The 24,745-nt window shown below is 41.4% G+C and overlaps 1 protein-coding gene, 1 non-coding gene and 1 pseudogene across 9 annotated transcripts in view; 2 read left to right on the top strand and 1 right to left on the bottom strand.

The window, feature by feature from the left end:
* WDR33 (WD repeat domain 33) overlaps positions 1 to 24,745 on the bottom strand; it is a 123,854-nt gene that overhangs the window by 88,944 nt on the left and 10,165 nt on the right. The gene's annotated exons all lie outside the window — the stretch shown is intronic.
* LOC140612005 (isochorismatase domain-containing protein 2-like) lies at positions 3,182 to 24,640 on the top strand (annotated as a pseudogene).
* On the top strand, positions 10,305 to 10,408 carry LOC140612199 (U6 spliceosomal RNA). Its single transcript, XR_012013503.1, has one exon. It is a non-coding gene; the product is annotated as a U6 spliceosomal RNA (small nuclear RNA).

Below are 24,745 nucleotides of genomic sequence, written 5' to 3'. Positions count from 1 at the left end.
TAGGGACCCGGGATCAAGCCCACGTCGGGCTCCCTGCGTGAAGCCTGCTTCTCCCTCTGCCTGTGTCTCTGCCTCTCCCTGTGTGTCTCTCATAATAAATAAATAAAATCTTTAAAAAAAAAAAGTTTGATAGAATTCACCTGTGAAAGCATCTGAATGGACCTCAAGTTTCCTTTGCTGAAAAGTTTTTAATTATGAAATCAGCTTCTTTTTAAAAAACTATTCTGGTTATCTATTCCTTCTTGAATCAGTTTTGGTAGTTTGTTCTTTGAAGCAATATATCAATTTCACTCAAGTTGCCACATTTTAGGACATAGTATTGTTCATACATTTCTCTTATTAACATTTTAAAATTTATAAGATCTGCAGTGATAGCCCTTCTTTCATTTCTGATATTGGTTAACTAGGGCTCCTCCTTTTCTATCCATGCCCTGCCTCTATTTGAACAGTGTGTCATCCTTCCAAGTAAAAAATAGATTCCACAGAAAATGTGAATATTAACACTACATAATTTCCTCAAGGGAACTGCAGTACTTCTGTAAGCAGCAAAAATGCTCTATTCACACTTCCCACTTCATCACAGATTATGCATTAGTCTGCTTGGCTTGCCATAATAAACTAGCACAGACTGAAAGGTTTAAACAAAAATTTATTTTCTCACAGTTCTGGAGACTGAAAATCTGATATTGGGGTGCCAGGACAGTCAGGTTCCTGGCTTACAGACAGCCATCTTCTTAGTATATCCTCATATGGCAGAAAGAGACAGCAAGTTCTCTGGTGTCTCCTCTTATAAGGGCCTATCAGGAAGCCCTACTTTGATTCCCTCATTTAAACCCAATTATCTCCCAAAGGCCAGATCTCCAAATCTCATCACATTGGTGGTTAGGATTTCAACATATGAATTTTACAAAGACATGATTCGGTCCACAGCATGCTGTATTTAAAAAAACACATACTCAAGGCAGGTGGGAGAATGGGTGACATGTGATGGGGGTTAAGGAGTACACTTGTCATAATGAGCGCTGACTAGGTGATGTATGGAATAGTTGAATCACTATATTGTAGACCTGAAACTAATATAACAACGTATGTTAACTATTAGAATTAAAATAAAATAAATTTAAAACATACTCAAGGGTTGACATTAATTATTTTTAATGCTTCAATGACATTTCAAGATCAGTGAAATTGGCTTTTCTCTTTTCAAATACCGGTGTGAGGTGGTAGTAAACATACAATGACTATTAGTACAGTTTGGTACCACTGCCTAAACCATGCTAAGGAGCAAGCAGTTTTATCCATTACTACTTTCATACCACTAAGTACAAATGTCAACACAGTAAAAGGCCTAAAATGTCTGAGCAGTATTCTTAAAGTTCTCAGGAGCATCTGGGTAGTTCAGTTAAGCATGTGACTTCGGCTCAGGGTCCTGGAATCAAGCCTTGATCCATGCTCAAAGGGCTCTGCTTGTCCCTCTCCCTCCCACTATCCCTCACCACTCATGTACATGCACACACTCACATGCATTCTCACTCACTCTCTTAAATAAAATCTTAGGGAAAAAAAATGTTTTAACTCACCACTGCCATACAGAATTAAATTCAAAATTTTTTACGAACTACGAAGTATATTAGCAATTCAAGGTATTATTACAAATTATTCACAAGAGATAAAATCCACAACTAAAAACTTAACCCATTCCTAAACTTTCCAAATTCACTTATGAAAACAGTAAAAGCTATGATGTCAACTTAATACAAACCTTAGAAGGAAATGGAAAACTCTACAGAATCAAAAAACAAAACAAAACAAAACAAATAGAACTATCTCGGCTGGCTATCATGGTTGTGATGAAACAAATAAAAAAAATGAATAAAGCAGTCCAATGGTGCTAAAAACACAATCATGTTTTTGTATGCTTATACACATAAAAAAAAATATACCAGAGGGACGCCTGGGTGGCTCAGTGGTTGAACATCAGCCTTTGGCTCACGGCGCGTGATCCTAGAGTTCCAGGGATCAAGTCCCGCATTGGGCTCCCTGAAGGGAGCCTGCTTCTCCCTCTGTCTCTCTGCCTCTTTCTCTGTGTCTTTCATGAATAAATAAAATCTTAAAATATACACACACACACACACACACACACACACACCAGAAACATTACCAGTGATGTATCTGGGAAAGGGATAAGAAAAATTTAGTCAAAACCTTTTAAATTTTAGACCATCTATAAAATGTATTACCCTTCCCCTAAAATAAATGAAGTAAGTCTGTTTCACAGGTAGTATTTAATGTTTTGGTACATTAAAAACTCAATTTAAAATACTGTAAAATTTTACTCTCTCACTCAATTTGGAAATCGAAGCCAAAATTGTTTTAAGAATTTTTCTATTCCAGTATATATGTATAATTTTTTTTAAGATTTTATTTATTCATGAGAGACACAGACAGGCAAAGACATAGGCAGAGGGAAAAGCAGGCTTCATGCAGGGAGCCCAACGTGGGACTCGATCCAGGGACTCCAGGATCACCCCTGAGCCCAAGGCAGACACTCAACCGCTGAGCCACCCAGGCGTCCCTGTATGACCTTTTTTAAAGCAATAATTCTTTCTAATGGTGAGATAGTATTAATTTACAAATGACAAAAATATAAGTTCAGCTGCCTATTCTATGTTGGATTAAGTTTTCAACCAAAAACCTGGGATACTGCTTCTCCCTCTAGGTCTCTTACCTCTGTATGTCTCTCATGAATAAATAAAATCTACAGGAAAAAAAAAAAAAACCTGGGGAACTTTTTTAACTAGAAGCTCTGTAAGACTGAAAAACTGCATGCTTGCCATCTATGTGATAGGTCTCTCTAAATGGAGAATTCAGTCCAATACGGTATTTCTGGAGAAGTGACCATCAGTTTCACCATTACAATATTTCGAATACACAAAATAAGGCAAAAATCTAACATATAATCTATTTGGAATACTTTTTTTAATACCTTTAACCAAAATTATTTTTCTTTAGATTTTTTTAAGATTTATTTATTTGAGAGCAAGAGTGGGAGGGGCAGATGGGGCAGAAGATAAACAGACTCCCCACTGAGCAAAGAGCCTGACACAGGGCTGGATCCCATGACCAAGATCATGATCTGAGGGGAGGATATGAGTGGCGTTAAGTGTGGCTCCGCGAGGACATGGCAACTGTGAGGTCCAACCTGGGCTGAGTCCTCCCTGGATCATCCATCCTGTTCCTGTGTGACATGCAGAAGCTCTGCCAAATCGCATACTTTCCCCATATTGTCTCTGTGGCTGCCATGCTCAAGGTGGCCAGGCTGCTGGAGGTACCTACCAGCTGTGCTGACAGAGCAGTACCCAGAAGTCCTGGGCCCCACAGGCCCCAAGCTGGGGGCTCAAGGCCTGCAGCCAGTAGCCAAAACTTGCTTCAGCATGGTGCCTGCAGTGCAACGGGAGCTGGATACATGGCCCCAGCTGTGTTCTGTGCTCCTCTGTGGCATTGAGACACAGGCCTGCATCCTGAATACCACCCTGGACCTCTTGGACCGGGGGCTGCAGGTCCATGTGGTGGTGGACGGCTGCTCTTCTCGAAGCCAGGTGGACAGGCTAGTAGCCCTGGCCAGGATGCGGCAGAGTAGCACCTTCCTCTCCACCAGCAAAGGGCTGATGGGCTGATTCTGCAGCTTTTGGGTGATGCCGCCCACCCCCAGTTTAAAAAAAGATCCAGGACAGCCCCGGTGGCTCTGCGGTTTAGCGCTGCCTTCAGCCCAGGGCATGATACTGGAGACCCGGGATTGAGTCCCATGTCGGGCTCCCTGCATAGAGCCTGCCCTCTGCCTGTGTGTCATGCATAAATAAATCTAAAAAAAAAAAAAAAAATTATCTGAGCCAAAATGAAGAGTCGGACACTTGACTGAGCCACTCACCATGACCCCAAACTTAGTTTTATCTTTTAAAGATTTCATTTATTTATTTGAGAGAGAGTGGGAACACTCAGGCACATGCTTGAGCCAGGGGGAAGGGCAGAGGGAGAGGAAGTAGCAGACTGGACATGGGGCTCCATCCTAGAACCGTGAGATCAGGACCCAAGCCGAAGGCAGACACAACTGACTGAGCCACCCAGGTGCCCCCAAAATTAATTTTATTTTTTTTAATATTTTATTTATTTATTCATGATAGACAGAGAGAGAGAGGCAGAGACACAGGCAAAGGGAGAAGCAGGCTCCATGCAGGGAGCCGATGAGGGACTCGATCCCCAGACCAAGGATCACACCCTGAGCCAAAGGCAGATGCCCAACCACTGAGCCACCCAGGCGTCCCCCAATATTAATTTTAAAGGGAAAAAACAACTGTCAAAAAAACCAAGTATCTTTTCACATGTGCTTATGCAATACTGAGAACAAAAAAACGAAAGGGAGACTTATTTTAAACTATAAGGCTGGAGAGACATAACTAACCTTGATGAAACCCTGATTTTAAAAAAAAATGTTAGGGCACCTGGGTGGCTCAGTGGTTGAGCATCTGCCTTTGGCTCTGGTCAGCATCCTGGGGTCCTGGGATCGAATTCCACATCAGGCTCCCCACCGGAGCCTATGTCCCTCTGCCTATGTCTCTGCCTCTCTCTCTGTCTCTCATGAATATAAAAAAAAAAAAAAATCTTAAAAAAAAAAAAAAAGGAGAAAAGGAGAAAGTATATATACCCACCACTCATTAATATGTACAACTGTGTATTACATAAAATTTTATTTTTTCCCCATTAATAATTACAATTTAAGAGTCTTCCATACTACAAAACTCTTTGCAAATGTTTTTAACAACGTCTTAAATATTCCAGTAATAATAATATGATTTAAGGGGTGCCTGGGTGGCTCAGTTGCTTAAGCATCCTATTCTTGATTCGGCTCAGGTCATGATCTTAGGGTTGTGGGATGGAGCTCTGCACGGAGTGTGAAGCCTGCTTGAGATTCTCTCTCTCTCTATCCCTCTACCCTTCCCCCTCTGTTTGCGCACACATATTCTCACTTTTTTCAAAAAAATTTTACTTAAATGTCTTATTGCTTAATCATTAAATGAGCCTCCACCACTTCTTTGATGACATCTCAATTCCCAGACAATGTCCCCTGTGCTGTATTTGCCAAGGATAATGGACAAGAACTATGCTGAATTTGTTTGACAATTCAGGTCAGTTACTCTTGTTACATATTGTGTACACTCAAAAGAAAAAGAAAATATGATAATCATATCTACTTTTTACTTCTGGCAGGAAAATATAGATAGCAGTACAGAAGTGATCTCTGCTTCCTCTACCTTTACATGCAAAAGGCTCTCCTCCTACTCCACATTAAAACTGAAGAGGAAGGGATGGCTGGTTGGCCCAGCTGGTAGAGCATGTGACTCATGATCCTGGGATCAGGAGAAAGAGCCCCACACTGGTTGTGGAGTCTACTTAAGAACTTTTTCTAAAAAAAGTGAAGAGGAAAACAAATCTCTAATGAAGCTGTTATGAGTATTCACAATTTTTTTTTTTTAGGATAGTCACACAGAGAGAGAGAGAGAGAGAGAGAGAAAGAGGCAGAGACATAGGCAGAGGGAGAAGCAGGCTCCATGCACCGGGAGCCTGACATGGGACTCAATCCCCGGTCTCCAGGATCGCGCCCTGGGCCAAAGGCAGGCACTAAACTGCTGCGCCACCCAGGGATCCCAGTATTTACAAATATTAATGAATAAAAACTGCTTGTTTTTTTTTTTAAGATTTATTTTATTTATTTGACAGAGTGGAAGCATAAGCAGGGACAGCAGCAGGCAGAAGGAAGAGAAGCAGACTCCCAGCAGAGCAGGGAGCCTAACACCTGAGCCCAAGGCAGACGCTTAACCGACTGAGCCACTTAGGTGCCCAGTTTACCTTTAAAACATGTCTCATAAAATGAATGAATGAATGAATGAATAAATAAATAAATAAAACAGGTCTCATTGCTGGACTTTTGAATTGTTTTAAAACATAACCTACTAGGGGATCCCTGGGTGGCTCAGCGGTTTCATGCCTGCCTTTGGCCCAGGGCGCGATCCTGGAGTCCCGGGATCGAGTCCCACGTCGGGCTCCCGGCATGGAGCCTGCTTCTCCTCTGCCTGTGTCTCTGCCTCTCTCTCTCTATGTCTATCATAAATAAATAAAAATAAAATAAAATAAAAAAACATAAGCTATTAAAACTCAAACTGTACTATTGTTGTGCATATAGCTTTAAATCAAAAGAATCTTTGCTGCCTTAGGGGAAAAAAACTTCTCGGCTCCATTTTAGTTTTTTTATTAATAAAAGCTTAAATACTTATTTTTTCCATTTCATTAACCACTTTTACTCCCACTTCTATGTACATTTACATTCTCTTCACGTCTTGTGAATACTGCTTTAGGATAGAAATGTATAGGGCAACTCTGCAGCCCAGGTGGCTCAACGATTTAGCGCCGCCTTCGGACCAGGGCCTGATCCTGGATATAGGGATCGAGTCCCACGTCAGGCTCCCTGCATGAAGCCTGCTTCTCCCTCTGCCTGTGTCTCTGCCTCTCTCTCTCTCTCTCTCTCTCTCTCTCTCTCTCTCGGTCTCTCATGAATAAATGAATAAAATCTTTAAAAAAAAAAAAAAGGATACAAATGTATAGTTAGTTCTTTGTCATTTGCTTCCTGTATGATTAGGATCAGGGGGAAGGGATCCCTGGGTGGCGCAGCGGTTTGGCGCCTGCCTTTGGCCCAGGGCGCGATCCTGGAGACCCGGGATCGAATCCCACATCGGGCTCCCGGTGCATGGAGCCTGCTTCTCCCTGCCTGTGTCTCTGCCTCTTTCTCTCTCTCTCTCTCTCTCTCTCTGTGACTATCATAAATAAAAAAAAAAAAAAAAAAGGATCAGGGGGAAAAAATTTACTACACAATTTAGCTGTTTGGATTTTTTTTTTTAAGATTTTATTTATTTATTCATGAGAGACGGGATCCCTGGGTGGCGCAGCGGTTTAGCGCCTGCCTTTGGCCCAAGACGCGATCCTGGAGACCCGGGATCGAATCCCACGTCGGGCTCCCGGAGCATGGAGCCTGCTTCTCCCTCTGCCTGTGTCTCTGCCCCTCTCTCTCTGTGACTATCATAAATAATTTTTTTTAAAAATTAAAAAAAAAATAATTAAAAAAATAAAGATTTATTCATAAGAGACACAGAGAGAAAGAGAGGCAGAGACACAGGCAGAGGGAGAAGCAGGCTCCATGCAGGGAGCCGGATGTGGGACTGGATCCCAGGTCTCCAGGATCAGGCCCAGGGCTGAAGGTCGCACTAAGCCACTGAGCCACCCGGGCTGCCCCAGCGGTTTGGATTTTTAACTAAAAAGCATACTTATATCCCTGCAATAACCAACAACAAAATAAAAGCTTAATAGGAAAAACGGTTTATGGTTTCCCTGTGCTCAAACTAGAGTGAATCCTCATTCAAAGATTCCCCATTTACAAATTTGCCTACTTGGTAAAATTTTCTATAGCACCAAATCTTTGGCATCATTTGTAGAAGAGTAAAGAAAAACTTGAACTGACCCAGAGCTCAAGTTCCCATCTGAGGTCTAACCAGGCAATGCTCTGACTTCTTGTTTCAGCTCTCGTACTATAAAATGTCCTTTTTTTAAAAAAAAAGATTTTATTTATTTATTCATAGAGACAGAGAGGCAGAGACACAGGCAGAGGGAGAAGCAGGCATCATATAGAGAGCCTGATGTGGGACTCGATCCAGGGTCTCCAGGGTCATGCCCGGGGCTGCAGGCGGCGCTAAACCACTGCACCACCAGGGCTGCCCCAAGTGTCCGTTTTGTAATCTACTAAGTGTCATGTTATTCACATTTTTGTGCTTTAAAAAAAAAAAAAAATTCATGGCTTGGGACACCAGGCTTAGTGGCTGAGCCCTCTACCTTTTGGGCTCAAGTGGTGATCCTGGGGTCCTGGGACCAAGTCACCTGCAGAGAGAGCCTGCTTTGCCTTCTCCCTATGTCTCTGCCTCTATGTGTCTCTCATGAATAAATAAATAAAATCTTTAAAAAAAAAAAATTCATGGATTAAAATGGTCTCCAAGTGTTGTGAAGTGTTGTCTAGTGTTCCTAAGCTCTAAAAGGTTGTGATGGGGATCCCTGGGTGGCGCAGCGGTTTAGCACCTGCCTTTGGCCCAGGGCGCGATCCTGGAGACCCAGGATCAAATCCCACATCGGGCTCCTGGTGCATGGAGCCTGCTTCTCCCTCTGCCTGTGTCTCTGCCTCTGTGTGTGTGTGTGTGTGTGTGTGTGTGACTATCATAAATAAAATAAGATAAGATATGATAAGATAAGATAAGATAGATAAGATAAGATAAGATAAGATAAAATAAAATAAAATAAAATAAAATAAAATAAAATAAAATAAAATAAAATAAAAGGTTGTGATGTACCTTATAGAGAAAATACATTTAGATAGGTATGGTTCAGACATGTGCTGCCACTAGTGCTATCAGCCATGAATTCAATGATAATGGATCAACAATATGCATTAAATAAGGTATCTTTGAAAAGAAGCACACAGATTATGTCTCAACTGGCTTTATGCAAATGTCACCAGAGGCTCACAGGAATCTGTGTATGTTTCCCCTAGGAACAACCATTTAGCATTTGCTAGTTCAGGGTCTGCAACTGCCATGAGTAACAAGAATCAACTGGAGTTGGAAACACTATTCAATGGGAAAAACAGAATTGGATGGGATAGAAAGTGAAAGAATGGTCTCATTCTCCTAATCTCTTTCAACTGCAGAACTCAAGTCATATCTTAGAAGCAAGTTCAAGATATACAGACAGCAAAGAGGCACCTGGCTGGCTCAGTCAGTTAAGTGTCTGCCTTCTGGTCAGGTCATGAACCCAGGGTCCTGGAACTGAGCCCCACATCTGACTCCCTGCTCAGGGGGAGCCTGCCACTACCCCTACTTGTGCTCGGTCTCAGTCTCTCTCTCTCAAATAAAATCTTTGGGGAAAAAAAAGATAAACAGCAAAGTTGTACTATTCTAATACTATCCGTAACGTATCCACAGAACACCTAAGCCTTGATGGGTAGGGGATATAGTATTACTTAAGTACAAAGAACATGGGCAGCACGGGTGGCTCAGCGGTTTAGCGCCGCCCTCAGTCCAGGGCGTGATCCTGTAGGCCTGGATCAAGTCCCACGTCGGGCTCCCTGCATGGAGCCTGCTTCTCCCTCTGCCTGTGTCTCTGCCTCTCTCTCTGCATCTCTCTGTGTCTCTTATGAATAAATAAATAAAATCTTAAAATAATAAAGTACAAAGAACAAGAAACTAAAGAAGCTAACTAGGACTCTATCTAAGACTCTGATACTTCCTTGCCTATGTTGGAGAAATTTTTGATACTTTGAACGAAGGAATAAGAAGATTAAGAACCACTAGGGGCGCTGGGTGGCTCAGCTGGTTAAGCTTCTGCCTTTGGCTCAGGTCATGATCCTGGGGTCCTGGGATTAAGCCATATATCCGGCTCCCTGCTCAGCAAGGAGCCTGTTTCTCCCTCTCCCTCTGCCCCTCCCTGCTGCTTGTGCCACTCACTCACTCACTATCTCAAATAAATAAATAAATAAATAAAATATTTTTATAAATAATTTCAGAAAAACATTCTATGATTTAATAGGGATCAATGTAGCAAATAAAAAATTCTGTTTTGCAAAAATTCAGTCAAGTACACAGGCATAAGCAACCAGAGAAAAATAATTTCTGCACATCTGTAACATGAAATTTCATATAATCACTAAAAAACTTGAAATATTTTAAACAGGGCAGCCCTGGTGGCTCAGAGGTTTAGTGCTGCCTTCAGCCCAGGTTGTGATCCTGGAGACCCGGGATCAAGTCCCATGTCTGGCTCCCTGCATGGAGCCTGCTTCTCCCTCTGCCTGTGTCTCTGCCTCTCTCTCTCGTGTTCTGTGTCTCTCATGAAGAAATAAATAAAATCTTTAAAAATATATATTTTGTAAACAAACTGCACATGATCCAATGTTAACTGGAAAAATCAGATTGTGAAGGGACACCTGGGTGGCTCAGTGGTTGAGCATCTGCCTTCAGCTCAGGGCGTGATTGTGGGATCTGGGATCGAGTCCCATATTGGGCTCCCTGCAGAGCCCCTACCTTCCTCCGCTTGTGTGTCTGCCTCTCTCTCTCTCATGAATGAATAAATAAATCTTAAAAAAAAAAAAATCAGACTGTGAATAACTACCATTACTTTAAAAGAACTGTATACTTTTGTGCAAAAGCCAAAAAATCGTGCTTGCTTCAGCAGTACATATACTAAAAGTGGACCAATACAGAGATTAGCATGGTCCCTGCATAAGAATGACATGTAAATTCATAAAATGTCCCATAAAGCAAAAGTCCCCCCAAAATGGGAAGAAACATAAAACAAAGGTAACAAAGCATGAGAGTTACAGTAAAATTTGGTTGTCTTATTTATACATTCAGTTTTTCCAAGCTATCACAACAGCCATGGATTACTATCGTAACAAGGTAGGAGTGTTTTTCTTTTTAAAACACTCTTTTGAAATCTCTAACTTTCCCAAATACTCTCAAAATCATTGTTAGTATATTCGTATACTGATGTTTTCAATTATTTTCGTTAATTTATGCTTACTTATTGTGCTCTATTCAGCAGTCTTTGCACGCTCAAAATATACTCTGTATAATCCTAGAAACATCACACTAGTAAAAAAAAACCACAGATCTATATATCTAAAATGCAAATTCCATATAAGCAAGGACTGAATGTTTTTAAGATTTTATTTATTTAAAGTAATGGGGAAGGGGCAAAAGGAGATAAAGAAACAAGCTCCCCACTGAGCAGGAGGAGGTCAGAGCAGGTGGATCCCAGGACCCTGGGATCAGGATGTGAGCCAAAGTCAGACACTAATCAACTGAGCCACCAGCTCCCCAAGACTGAATGTCTTTCATCTCTATATTCCCAAAGCCTTGCACACAGCCTGGCACATGTAAAAATTGTCACAGGTCTATATTAAAATATATACTAAGAGAGTAGCCTGGGTGGCTCAGCGGTTTAGTGCCTGCCTTTGGCCCAGGGTGTGATCCTGGGGTCCTGGGATAGAGTCCCGCATCAGGCTCTCTGCATGGAGACTGCTTTTCCCTCTGTGTCTCTGCCTCTCTCTCTCATGAATAAATAAAATCTTAAAAAAAAAAAAAAAAAAAAAAGAGGGACGCCTGGGTGGCTCAGCAGTTGAGCATCTGCCTTCGACCCAGGATCAAGTCCCACGTCGGGGTCCCTGCATGGAGCCTCCTTCTCCCTCTGCCTGTGTCTCTGCCTCTCTCTCTGTCTCTCATGAATAAATAAATAAATAAAATCTTAAAAAAAAAAGAAAAAAATCACTATTGGAACACCCAACAATACTTGTTACCTACAGGCTCCACCAATGAATGCTAAAATTACTGTGCAAAACCTTGAGAACAGTATATTGACATAATTTCAAAGTATCTCCTCTAAGATACTTATTAATTACAAGGAAAAAATATTAACTATGCAATAGGGAGGATCAGCAAAGTATTGGCTCACAGAACATTAATTTTTCTGTTTCTATTACTACAGGGAATGAGCTAAGAGAATTTTCACCAAATTGAAAGGATATGTTCCAGATAGTCTAAACTTAAAATACAGCCTATGTGTTGCACATAAAAAATTAACATTTTGAGGAGGGGAGAACAATCCTTGAGATACACAAAGAGATGAAGCTCATTTGCCAGAATAACTGTAACAGAGACAATTAATGTAAAAGCCCTCAAGAGATATGTCTTCTTCGTTAACACTCTTGGACAGAGAAAGCAAATGGTGATTTCAACTTCTACTCAATCAGACTGGCACAGCATAGGGGCTTCATTTGCTACTGAGATACTCCTGCAAGCATGTCTTTAAGAGTGTATGGGGGCACCTGGGTGGCTCTGTCGGTTAAAAGTCAGACTCTATTTCAGCTCAGGTCATGATCCCAGCATCCCGGGATGGAGCCTAGTGTTGGGCTCCCTAACTCAACAGGGAGTCTGCTGCTCCCTCTCCCACTGCCCCTTCCCCCAACTTGTGCACTCTCTCTAGTAAGTAAAAAAATATATTTTTTAAAAATACATAAAAATTTTACAAATAAAAAATTGAAAGTGTACATATAAAAAATTAAAACATAAGATGACTGCTCTAAATAAACAAGACTAAGGAAACAACCAAATGGAATATTAAAATTCAATCCTGCAGTTTGAAAAAAAACAGCTACCAAAGCAATTCGAATGTAGATCAGATATTATAATAGGGAATTACAACAAATTTTCTTAGATGTGCTACTGCATGTTGCTATTGCACGCTGAAGCATTACGTATCATGACGTCTGCAATTACTCTCAAATAGTTGAAAATACATATATACATACGTATGAATGCAGAGACAGAATATTATAGGTTGAATTACATCCCCCCCCCCCCCAACTCCGTATGTTGAATTCCTAACACTTAGTACCTTACTGGAGAATAGGGTCACTGCAGATGTTAATAGTTAAGATGAAGCCAAATGGACTAGGATGAGCCTGTAATTCAATAAATAGGATTGGTGTTCTCATAAAAAGGGGAAATTTGGACACATAAAGAATGGAGTCACACTGGTACAAGATAATCAACTACCAGAAACTAGGAGAGAGGCCTGGAACAGATCCTTCCCTAACATGTCCGAGGGAACAAGGCCCTACAGACATCTTGATCCCAGACACCTAATCTTTAGAACTATAAGACAATAAATGACTATTGTTTAAGCCACTCTATTATATATGGCAGCCCTAGAAAAATAATAGAAAAACAAAGTACAGCAAAATTGTTGCAAATGTTGAATCTAGGAGGCAAGTATATGGTAGTAACTTCTTTCACTTTTGTGTGTATCTAAAGGTTTAATACCTTAGAAATGTGTGAATACTGTTCTCTAGTAATCAACATTTTAGTAGCCATTGATAATACTTATCTAGTCAAGGGGCACCTGGCTGGCTTAGTTGGTGGAGCATGCAACTCTTGATCCCCCAGTTGCGAGTTTGAACCCCAGGTGAAGTGTAGAGATTTAAAAAATAAAATCTTAAAAAAAAATGACACCAAAAGCACAATGAACAAAAGAAAAAAATAGGTAAATTGGACATCATCAAAATTATTGTTCTGCTTCGATTACACCATCAAAAAAGTGAAAAGACAACCCACAGAATAAGAAAAATTTTATAAGAAAAAAAAAAAAAAAAAAAAAAAAGAAAAATTTTATAAGGACGCCTAGGTGGCTCAGCAGTTGAGCGGCTGCCTTCAGCTCAGGGTGTGATCCCGGGATCCGAGATCGAGTCCCACATCGGGCTCCTTACAGGGAGCCTGCTTCTCCCTCTGCCTGTGTGTGTCTGCCTCTCTCTCTCTCTTTCATGAATAAATAAAATCTTTTAAAAAATAAAAGAAAAAAAAAAGAAAAGAAAAGAAAGAAAATTCTGCAAATCATGTATCTGATAAGGGACCTACAGCATTTAGAATATACAAAGAACTCTGACAATTCAATAATAAAAGACAAACCAATTTTTTAAATGAGGAAAGTATCTGAAAAGAGATTTCTTTAAAGAAGATCTATAAATGGCCAACAAGCATTTGAAAAGACGCTCAGGGGCAGCCCGGGTGGCTCGGCGGTTTAGCACCACCTCGCCACCTTCAGCCCAGGGTATGATCCTGGAGACCCGGGATCAAGTCCCAAGTCGAGTCCCAAGTCGGGCTTCCTGCATGGAGCCTGCTACTCCCTCTGCTTGTGTCTCTGCCTCTCTTCTCTCTGTGTGTCACTCATGAATAGATAAATAAAATCTTAAAAAAAAAAAAAAAAAGGAAAAAAACAAATACTGGTGAGGATTTGGAGAAACTGGAACCCTCAAATACTGTTGGTGGGTCTGCGAAATAGCACAGTCTCTTGAGAAAAGTTTGGAAATTTCCTTAAATCCTAAACACAGAATTACCATAACACCCAGCAATTCCACTCCTAGGTTCCTCAAGAGAACCATAGAAGCATTATGTCTACAAAAAAACATACACACATGTTCATACCACCATTATTCATGATAACTAGAAAGTGAAAACAGGGGATCCCTGGGTGGCTCAGCAGTTTTGCGCCTGCCTTTGGCCCAGGGCGCGATCCTGGAGTCCCGGGATCAAGTCCCGCGTCGGGCTCCTGGCATGGAGCCTGCTTCTCCCTCTCCTCTGCCTGTGTCTCTGCCTCTCTCTCTCTATGTCTATCATAAATAAATAAGTTTAAAAAAAAAAAAAAGTGAAAGTGAAAACAACCCAAACATTTTACTTACTATATTTACTGGTTTACTATTCAGAAACAGTCAGGTGGAAGAGATACACAGGGAAGAATATGTGGGAAAAGGCTCAGATAAGCTGCCACATTCACTGAACCACCAAGCTACTCACATCTCCACACAATCACCAAACTGGAAGCTCTCTGAACCTCATCCATTTGGGTTTTTACAGAGACTTCATTATCTAAGCACGACTGATTAAATCACTGGCCATTGGCAACTGATCCTATGTCCAACCTCTCTCCTCTCTCTGAGGTTCAGGGGGTGAGACTGAAAGTCCAACCATCTAATCATATGGTTGGTTTTCCTGGCAACCAGCCTCTATCCCACTGGCTTTCCAAAAGTTCTCTCATTAACATAAACACAGGTGTGGTTGAAAGAGGTTTGCTGGGGATCCCTGGGTGGCTCAGCGGTTTAGTGCCTGCCTTCAGCCCAGGACCTGATCCTGGAGACCCGGGATCGAGTCCCACATTCGGCTCCCTGCATGGAGCCTGCTTCTCCCTCTGCCTGTGTCTCTGCCTCTCTGTGTGTCTCTCTCATGAATAAATAAAATCTTTAAAAATAAAAAATAAAAAATAAAAAAAGAAAGAGGTTTGTTATGAATGTCAAGACACTTTTATCTCTCTAATCACTTAGGAAATTCCAAGGTTTTAGGAGATCCATGCCAGAAACTGGACAAAGATTAAATATATATTTCTTATCATAAATCACATTGTCTTGGGGTGGGTATGAGGGAGAAGCTCTCAATTGATATGGAATAATTTCTTAGATATACTGCTAGGAAAAAAAAAAAAAGATATACTGCTAGGTGGAAAAAGAAGAGGGGTCACACACAAATAGGAAACATTAAACTTTAAAACTTCTGTTCAGCAAAATATACAATCAATAGAATGAAAAGGCAACCTACAAAATGGGAGAAAATATCTGCAAATCACATTCCTAATATGGGATTAATTCCAGAATAAAGAATTCCTACAACTCAACAACAACAAAAAAATCAAATAACCCAATTAAAATTGGGGCAAAGGACTTGAATAAATGATATACACAGGGTGTCTGGGTGGCTCAGTCAGTTAAACGTCTGCCTTCAGTTCGGGTCATGATCCTGATGTCCAGGGACCGAGCCCAGCATCGGGCTCCCTGCTCTGTGGGGAGCCTGCTTCTCCCTCTGCCTCTGCCCTTATCCTCTCTTGCTCTCTTTCTCTGTCAAATAAATAAATAAAACCCCTAAAAAAAAAAAAAATGATATACAGATGATATACACATACCCAACAAGCATATAAAAAATGTTCAATATCACTAATCATGAGAGAAATGCAAATTAAAACCACAATGAGGGGGGCACCTTGGTAGCTCAGTTGGTTAAATGTCCACCTTCAGCTTAGGTTATGATCTCAGGGTCCTGAGATCAATCCCCACATTGGGCTCCCTGCTCAGTGGGTAGTCTGCTTCTCCTCCTCTTTGCCCCTCCCCCTGCTCATGTGCACTCTCTCTCAAATAAATAAAATCTTAAAAAAAAAAAAAAAAAAAAACATACAGGGATCCCTGGGTGGTTCAGCAGTTTGGCGCCTGCCTTCGGCCCAGAGCGTGATCCTGGAGTCCCAGGATCGAGTTCCACATCGGGCTTCCTGCAGGGAGCCTGCTTCTCCTTCTGCCTAGGTCTCTGCCTCTCTCTCTGTCTCTCATGAATAAATAAATAAAAATCTTAAAAAAAAAAAAAAAAAAAACCCAGAATGGGCAGCCTGGGTGGCTCAGCGGTTTAGCGCCACCTTCAGTCCAGGATGTGATGCTGGGGTCCCGGGGTCGAGTTCCACGTCGGGCTTCCTGCATGATGCCTGTTTCTCCCTCTGCCTGTGTCTCTGCCCCTCTCTCTCTCTCTCTCTCTCTCTCTCTCTCTCGGTCTCTCATGAATAAATAAATAAAATCTTAAAAAAAAAAGAAAGAAACAATGAGTTATCACCTCACACCTATTAGAATAACTACTATCAAAGAAAGAGGAAGTAAGTGTTGGTGAGAACGTGGAGAAACTGGAACCTTTTTATAGGATTGTAAAATGGTATTATCACTATGGAAAATGGGATGGAGGCTCCTCAAAAAATTAAAAATAGACTACCATGCAATCCAGCAATCCTACTTCTGAGTAGATATTCAAAAGAATTGAAAACAGGGATCCCTGGGTGGCGCAGCAGTTTGGCGCCTGCTTTTGGCCCAGGGCGCGATCCTGGAGACCCGGAATGAAATCCCACATCGGGCTCCCGGTGCATGGAGCCTGCTTCTCCCTCTGCCTGTGTCTCTGCGCCTCTCTCTCTCTCTGTGACTATCATAAATAAATAAAAATTTAAAAAAAAAATTTTTTTTAAAAGAATTGAAAACAGGATCTTGAAGAGATATATGGACACCATGCTCATAGCAGCACTGTTCACAATAGCCAAAAGGTGGATGAGCCATGGATGAATGGATAACCATAATGTGAGATGTGCATACAATGGAATATTGTTCAGCTATCAAAGGAAGGACATCCCGTCACATGCTACAACATGGATGAACCTTGTGGACATTATGCTAAATGCAATAAGCCAGCCACAAAAAGAAATAATACATGATTTCAATCATGTGAGGTATCTAAAGTAGCCAAACTCATAGAAACATAAAGTGGAAGAGTGACTGCTACAGGCTGTAGGAGGGAGAAATAGGAAGTTGTTCTGTGAGTACGGAGCTTGTTTTGCAAGATGAAAAAAGTTTCCAAATCTGTGGCACAACAATATGAACATACTTAACACTACTGAACTGAATACTTAAGAATTGGTTAAGAAGATAAAATTTGGGGGGATTCCTGGGTGGCTCAGCAGTTTAGCGTCTGCTTTTGGCTCAGGGCGTGATCCTGGAGTCCCAGGATCCACTCCCACATCCGGCTCCCTGCATTGAGCCTGCTTCTCCCTCTGCCTGTGTATCTGCCTCTCTCTCTTTCTCTCTGTGTCACTCATGAATAAATAAGTAAAATCTTAAAAAAAAAAAAAAAAAGGCAGCTGGGTGGTTCAGTGGTTAAGTGCCTGCCTTTGGCTCAGGTCATGGCCCTGGGGTCCTGGGATCGGAGGCCTGCATCAAGCTTCCTGCAGGGAGCCTGCTTCTTCCTCTGCCCCTCTCTCTCATGAATAAATAAAATCTTTTAAAAGGGGGGGGGGTGATGTTCTTAAGGGAAAAGGTGCATGACATCCATGACTTTAGATGGTTCAGAAAAAAATACAAGGGATGGGAGAAAGGAAGGGATGGAGGGAAGGAGGGAAAAGCAAATGTGACAAAATGTTAATAAGTGAATAGTGATGAAAAGCATATGGGAGTTTTTTGTACTATCATTCCAACAACACTCTGTAAGTTTGTATTTATTTCAAAATTTAAAAGTTTAAAATATGAAAAGCGGAAACTTTTTTTACAGAAAACAGCTAATAAGTGTAAATAACAGAGTTAGAAAACCCCCAATGTAACAAATGACTGGACCAACGATAATAATCAACCACTAGGTGAAAGGGAAAATGTACTTTTACAATGAAGAAATCTGGCGGGCATCACACTAAGCAAGGAAACTTAGCATTGTAAACAATGGGGCAAACTAACATGTGGCAGTTTCCACCACCTTATTTATGGATCCTCACTAGCAGGAGGAGAACCAGACATTCTGTTGTTCCTGATGTATGACAATATAAATTATATGTTATCACCTATAAAGTATCTGTGCCAAACACATTTGACCCAAATTTAATCAAGCCTCTCTAGACCTAACTTCCATCCTATAGGAAATAAAAGGAATTAACGAAACCAGTTAAAAGACATTTTAAGCATTCAATCAGAAAATTCGTAACGTGTAACACTGCTGACTTTTTGTCAATGCTAGGGCAGCCCGGGTGACTCAGCGATTTAGCACCACCTTGGGCCCAGGGTGTGATCCTGGAGACTCAGGATCAAGTCCCACGTCCGGCTCCCTGCATGGAGCCTGCTTCTCCCTCTGCTTGTGTCTCTGCCTGTGTCTCTCATGAATAAATAAAATCTTAAAAAATAAAAAATTCAACGCCAGAGACTTAATGCTAATTACCTTAGGCATAATAAGGTAATAAGGTATGCCTTAGATATTATGTTTTTAACATTGCCTTCACTTGGGCAGCCCAGGCGGCTCAGCAGTTCAGCGCTGCCTTCAGCCCAGGGCATGATCCTGGAGACCCAGGACCCAGTTCCACATCAGGCTTCCTGCATGGAGCCTGCTTCTCCCTCTGCCTAGGTCTCTGTCTCTCTCTCGGTCTCTCATGAATAAATAAATAAAATCTTTAAAAAAAAAAAAAATACTGCCTTCAGTGGAGTCTGGTTTAAAATTAAAAAGTGTGGAAGAATTTAATTTTTAAATTTTTTTTAAGATTTTTATTTATTTATTCATGAGAGACAGAGAGAGAGGCAGAGACACAGGCAGAGGGAGAAGGAGGTTCCTCATAGGGAGCCCAATGCAGAACTCGATCCTGGGACCCAGATCACACCCCAAGCTGAAGGCAGATGCGCAACCGCTGAGCCACCCAGGCGTCCCATTCTTTTAAGATTTTTTTAATTTTCTTATTCATGCGAGACACACAGAGAGGCAGAGACATAGGCAGAGGGAGAAGAAGGCTCCCTGCAGGGAGCCCCATGTGGGACTTGATCCAGGCTCAACTACTGAGCCACCCAGGCATCGCAAGAATGACATAATCTTAAAGAGATACATCATGAGATTTTTTTTTTTTTTTTTTTTTTATCTATTTATGATAGTCACAGAGAGAGAGGGGCGCAGAGACACAGGCAGAGGGAGAAGCAGGCTCCATGCACCGGGAGCCCGACGTGGGACTCGATCCCGGGTCTCCAGGATCGCGCCCTGGGCCAAAGGCAGGCGCCAAACCGCTGCGCCACCCAGGGATCCCACATCATGAGATATTTAGGGGACAAAGAGCATGATATGTGCTACTTAATTTCAATTGATTGTTGGAGGAGGAGGTAGATAGAGGGCTAAAGCAAATGGTTAACTGTTAGTAACAGGTAAATCTACATGAAATTAATAGGTGTTCATTCTTGCAACTATTCTGGATGTTTGCAATTTCACATAAAAGATGGGGGGAAGTTAACAGAATATTCTACATACAAAGAAAGGGAAATTGGGGCAGCCCAGGTGGCTCAGTGGTTTAGCGCCGCCTTCAGTCCAGGAAGTGATCCTGATCCTGGAGACCTGGGATGGGATCAAGTCCCATGTCAGGCTGCCTGCATGGAGCCTGCTTCTCCCTCTGCCTGTGTCTCTGCCCCCTCCTCCACACACCTCTCTGTCTCTCATGAATAAATAAAATCTTTAAAAAGGGGGGGGGGGGGGATTATCCCTTAAAAGTATCTTACTAAGTGGGACAGAGAATACAGCAGGTGCCTGTAACAAACTCAGCCTCAGCACAGTTTTGCACTTATCATCCCACCCAAGGAACTACTCAAAACAGGTAAGGCATTGTGCCAAGTACTACAGTAGGGCACAAAGTAACAGGACACAACCACACACACCCTAGGCTAACTGGAGAGAGGAGTTACAAATAAGGGAAAAGTCACTTAAGACCTCATTAATGGTATGATATTTAGCTGGATTTTGAGGAATGGATATGATATGAATGGTCTGAGAGGAGGGAGACAAGCAAAGAGCTCTCAAGTAAAGGCTAAGGAGCAGAAATAAACCAGATCTGTGTGAAAACGGATCTCAGCAGTTATGAGGAAAGGTTCTGTAGAAAACCCACTTATTCCATCATTTCTCAATTTTTATACTGCCTAGCTTTATGAATACAAAAATATAAGGCAATGAGGGCTCCTAGGTGGCTCAGTGGGTAAGCATCTGCCCTTTGGCTTGGGTCATGATGCCGGGGTCCTGGGATTGAGTCCCGCACTGGGCTCCCCACGAGGAGCTTCCTTCTCCCTCTGCCTATGTCTCTGCCTCTCTATGTCTCTCATGAATGAATCTTAAAAAAATATATATATATATATAATATGAAAATGAAGTATCTGCCTTCAAAGAGGCTCACAAAGTAGTGAAGATACACAATCAAAATGCATTAATTAGAGATATGCACAAAATGCTTTAATAACACAGGGAACAGAATAGCTTACCAGAGGAATGAGACTAAATATTTAACAAAGATATTTGAGTTAATCTTTAAAAAACTGAAAAGGGGGGAGGGGAGGCAAAAAGGTGACAGGAGTCAAAGGTACAAACTTCCAGTTAAAAATAAGCCATGGAGATGTAACATACAACATAGTGACTATAGGTAATAATACTATATTGCATATATGGAAGTTGCTAAGAGAGGAAATCTTAAAAGTTATCAAAAGAAAAAGATTCGTGACTGTTTCGCGACGGATGTTAACTACATTTATTGAAGCCATCATTTTACAATATATACAAATATTGAATCATTATGTTGTATACTTTGAACTATTATGTTACCTGTCAATTATACCTCAAAAAAAAAAAAAAAAAAAAAAGAAAATGACCTCGCCAATTAAATTCAAGTCACAGGAAGAAAAAAATGCCAAAATTTACTAAATGCTTACTACCTATCACTCTTTCATCTCAGAAATAATCATTGTAAGCATTCTTACACATAAGGAAATTGAAGTTCAGAGTTTAATTAACTGACCCAATATAAAAAAAGCTGGTTAGTCGTGAGCTTGCTTGCTTATTTATTTATTTATGATAGTCGCACAGAGAAAGACAGAGAAGCAGAGACACAGGCAGAGAGAGAAGCAGGCTCCATGCACCGGGAGCCCGACGTGGGACTTGATCCCGGGTCTCCAGGATCACGCCCTGGGCCAAAAGCAGGCGCCAAACCGCTGCGCCACCCAGGGATCCCTGAGCCTCACATTTAAGCCTGTCTGCAGGGATCCCTGGGTGGCTCAGTGGTTTAGTGCCTACCTTCGGCTCAGGGCGTGACCCCTGAGTCCCGGGATCGAGTCCCACATCAGGCTCCCTGCATGGAGCCTCCTTCTCCCTCTGCCTGTGTCTCTGCCTCTCTCTGTATGTCTCTCATTAATAAAAAAATAAAATCTTTAAAAAATAAAAATAAATAAATAAATAAATAAAATAAACCTGTCTGCAGCTGAAAGCCATGACCTTTCTAATACTATTATAAGCTCTCAAACTATGACTATACAGTACAATACAAACATTATGAAGTCAGCCCTCCACCAAAAAATATTACTAAAATGTTCAAGGACCAGAAAGGAGGAGAGTAACGTGCGTACGACTTTCCAACACACTTAAGAGTTTCTGCGTCTAGAACCAATTCAAGTCTTTTGCAATGGGAACAGAAACGTTACCAGAGTGTGTTCAAAGAGAAAAGGTGTTTTTTTTAATTTATTTATTTTTTAAGATTTTATTTACTCATTCATGAGAGAGGCAGAGACACAGGCAGAGGGAGAAGCAGGCTCCATCCAGGATCACGTCCTGGGCTGAAGGCGGCGCTTAAACCGCTGAGCCACCCTGGGCTGAAGGCAGCGCTAAACCGCTGAGCCACCGGGACTGCCCATGTTCCAAGAGAAAAGTTTTTAACCTATGTCACTGTCAAAGACCCAAAAAAAAAAAAAGGGGGGGGGGGCATTTTTAAGCATTAAAACTATGGCCTGGCAACTTACTTGTCACACAACATATTACAGCAACAGAGAAACCTTCACCATTCCACCAAAAATAATAATTAATAAATGAATGAATGAATGAATGAATGAATGAATGATCGATCCCTGGGTGGCTCAGCGGTTTGGTGCTGGGCTTTGGCCCAGGGCGCGATACTGGAGACCCGGGATCGAGTCCCACGTCGGGCTCCCGGTGCATGGAGCCTGCTTCTCCCTCTGCCTGTGACTCTGCCTCTCTCTCTCTCTCTCTCTCTCTATATATATATATAATGAATAAATAAGTTTTTAAAAAATCTTTAAAAAAAATAAATGAATGAATGAGTAAATAATCAAACAGACATAACATCTTACAAGCAAAAATTTCAACACAAATAAAATCTTGGAATATGGGATCCCTGTTGGCTCAGCGGTTTAGCCTCTGCCTCTGGCCCAGGGCACGATCCTGGAGTCCCGGGATTGAGTCCCGCATCGGAATCCCTGTGTGGAGCCTGCTTCTCCCTCTGCCTGTGTCTCTGCTTTTCTCTCTCTCTCTCTCTCTCTCTGTCTCTCTCATGAATAAATAAGTAAAATCTTAAAAAAAAAAAAAAATTGGGATATTTGACAGAAAACTAAGACAATCCAGAATCTTAAAACAACAAATCTGCAATGCTTAAACAAGTGGTAAGTTCATGACATTTAAGTAAATATATGTTGGTAATGAAAATTTCTAGCCTACAATTACTACTTTATCTAAAAACAGTCGTAAAAATCCTAATTTTTTTGCTAAGCAATCTCAAAAGGATTCCATATATATTCATAAGTGACTTTCACCAGTATTTGTCAATATAGTCATAGTTTTAAAACTTTACTATAACTTTACTTCCTTATTCAGAAATATGAAAGTTTGAACTTGGACAATAAATAACGTGTTTTTCCCAAAGTAATGTGAGAAATATGGAGTTATTACTTAACAAAAAAAAAACTATGAATAAGCATCGTAAGTGGCTAGTAAAAGAGTAATTAAAGCCTTAGGTCAAGATAAAACTGTGATGGCAAAAATCGGACCTTGGACATTTTAATATTTTTCACCAACCAAAGAATTCAAGTCATCAACATCATAGATAAAGATTTGCAACTAAATCATTATGATGTAAGGCCAACTTTCTACCAATATTCTTACCACGTGTAAGAAAAATTAAATTTTTCCGTCAATTTCAATAAGATAGACTACAGAACTTCAAGCTCTGCACAAACTCAAACTGGTACCGTACTTTATATTCTAGGCAAGGAGACCAATTAAAACGTGCAAAAGTATCTTAGGGTAATTAAAAATGGGCGTCAACTGCAATTAAGAGGTGCACCTGCGTGGCTCAGGAGGTTAAGCATCTGCCTCCGGATCCTGAGATGCAGCCCCACGTGGGGCTCCCAGCTCAGCGAGGAGTCTGCTTGTCCCTCTACTTCTCCCTCTGCCCCTCCCCCTATGCTGTCTCAGTCTCTCTCAAATAAAATCTTTTAAAAATGCAATTTAAAAAAATAAATTAAAAAAAAATAAAAATGCAATTAAGATTAAGAAAAGGAAAATGCCACCGTGGGAACAATTAACATGCTTCGTTTTAACAGTCTCTAAAAGTTGTTTGAATTAAATAGTTCTACCACTGACTGCATCACTTTCAACAGGCAAAAATGGATCCCTGGGTGGTGCAGCGGTTTGGCGCCTGCCTTTGGCCTAGGGCGCGATCCTGGAGACCTAGGATCGAGTCCCACGTCGGGCTCCTGGTGCATGGAGCCTGCTTCTCTCTGCCTGTGTCTCTGCCTCTCTTTCTCTCTGTGACTATCATAAATAAATAAAAATTAAAAAAAAAAAAAAACAGGCAAAAAATACTGCGTGCGCTAGATCTCCAGAGTGTACTTAAAAGTCAACTCAGCGCTCCCAAGAGGTATTCCTTTAATACGGGGTTTTTTGTTCATACTCAGATGTCTTCCAAAGTTCCTGAAGAGTTAACTTGAAGTCATCTATCTGTGCAGAAATTACTTCTAAACATTCATGATGGGTTTTCCACAAGTAATAGTAACTTTTCCGATCTGATTTAAAGAGATCCAATTACGGAATTCCCTATCAACCTACCTTCCTCTTTCAACGGAACAGTTACTAACCACAAGGGTTACAACCACTTAGTATCAATATTTATTTTCTTTTCTAAAAATAAAGTTTTCTAAGATCCTAAATATCTGGTTGTCAGAAAGCAACTTCTTAAAACCGGAGAGGCGAACGGAGTTAGCGAAGGGGCACCGGCAGTAGCATGTTTAAAGCAAACAAAACAGGAACGTAACTTTTCCAGAGGAGAGTTTCTGCTTGTCAAACTATGGGGTTCTCCCTGTTACAAACACCAGTTTCAAGCGACGGAAATACCGAGACTAAACCTGCCGCTGCTTCACAGGTTTCGCATGAACTTCCCGAGACCCCTTGAAACCACATTTCCATTCACTTCTCGGCTCAATCCCCTCCACTCCCGCCCCAAGTCTCCATTTAACGCGTTTCCCTTCTCCAAACTTCACGTCTTATCCGTGGCCTACCCTACTGACGTCTCGTCGCCACCAGTTCCCAGTTAAGGGCCTTAGTCCTACTTGCCCCCTTCTTACCCGGCCTGCCCCGAGCCTCCAGCTCCCTCCCCTAGAGCTCGGACCAGCCTCAAGGGCCCTCCCGACCACAATCCT

The sequence above is a fragment of the Canis lupus genome, chromosome 20, assembly GCF_048164855.1.
Source record: "Canis lupus baileyi chromosome 20, mCanLup2.hap1, whole genome shotgun sequence".
Taxonomy (NCBI): Eukaryota; Metazoa; Chordata; class Mammalia; order Carnivora; family Canidae; genus Canis; species Canis lupus.
This window is presented reverse-complemented; position numbering and strand designations above follow the sequence as displayed.